Below are 1,482 nucleotides of genomic sequence, written 5' to 3'. Positions count from 1 at the left end.
GGGGGCGATCCATGTGATTATTTTGGCAAACCCCGTAAAAAATGACTATTTTGTTAATATATCAGATATATTCTGGTCATTTTCGTGAAAACCCTAATTTAAAATGAAAAAAGTAAGGGATATAAAATAAATTAAATAACCAATTATAAGGATATAAAACCTATTTCCATAAAGTTTTTTTTTTCTTTTTTTGCCTTAAAATGCACTTTACAACAGAAACCAGTAAAATTTAAATGTAAACTTCAGCTATTTAAAGAAAATGGTTACTAAAATGACTAAAAGGCGAAAAATGCTTTAGTCAAATGGGTATTTAAGTAAACTTCCCCAAATTTTATTTATGAAATCTGGTTCGTAAAAGACTGAATGAAACCTAAATCACGTAACCAGTTAGATCATATCAACGATTATAAAGTTACCATCAACTTCAAAAGTACAGTGGCAGAAGATGAAGGCATCTATTAGAGGTGATCATTTGCGGGCCTCGGCCGGACCTAACTTATTTTTTTTTTGTCCAACGGGCTTAATATTGTAAACCCAATCTCTTTTTTTCGAGCTTGACAACTTGACTTTGTCCGTCCTATAAACAGGCCGGGCTTGCCCACGGGCTAACGGGCCTAAAGAGTATAACTCTTATAAATTTATAAACTTGATCACTAACAATTAATTAACAAATATGAAACCAAAAAGTAAATGAAAAACACCGTTGCAATTGAAATTTTAAGCAACTAAAGTGACACATGGATCTCAACAAACGGAGAAAGAAATGAAAAACTGTAACGCCCCAACCCACACATTGCATGTAACACATATATTTCATACCAAAGAAATACATATTCATATATATCTGGGTCCCTTAGTATAAGAATCTACCATGACCAAATACAAGGTCCAAAAAATTCAAAATACAATCTTGTACTAATCATCAAAACTGTGCATCAAAAACAATTCTTCAACCAAAATGCACGTAAGAAAATCATTACATCTTTTCTTTTCCCTTACCTTCAACATGTCCTGCAATACATATTTAAAATCAAAAAAACGAGGGTTAGACTGAAGAGTCTAGTGAGATACCCTATTCATGCCATTGCAGGGTGAAGAATCACCAAAACCTTTATAAAATCAATTATTCATATAAATCACAAATATATGAATACACAATATCAAAATAGTAGATCATTTTCCACTTCTCAAGCTAATCACTTAGCTATTCACATTCCATGACTTGAACCAATCGGGTTCCATATAATGCCACTTTTTAAACCTTTTCTCAATAAACGAGGTTTAGCAAAGATTCAGGCCAAACCTGACGTTTCCTTCTCAATAACATCCAGTCGATGATTTCCAATTAAGAATCTTGATCCTAAATCCTTAAATCACAAAGAAATAAAGATTCCAGATCTCGGTAGTCTTAAAAGATATTATAAAAAGAGTTATATAAAACCACACACATATAATGCCACCCTTATATCCAATGGACACCTC

The sequence above is a fragment of the Cynara cardunculus genome, assembly GCF_001531365.2.
Source record: "Cynara cardunculus var. scolymus isolate 2C chromosome LG 14, CcrdV1, whole genome shotgun sequence".
NCBI lineage: Eukaryota > Viridiplantae > Streptophyta > Magnoliopsida > Asterales > Asteraceae > Cynara > Cynara cardunculus.
This window is presented reverse-complemented; position numbering follows the sequence as displayed.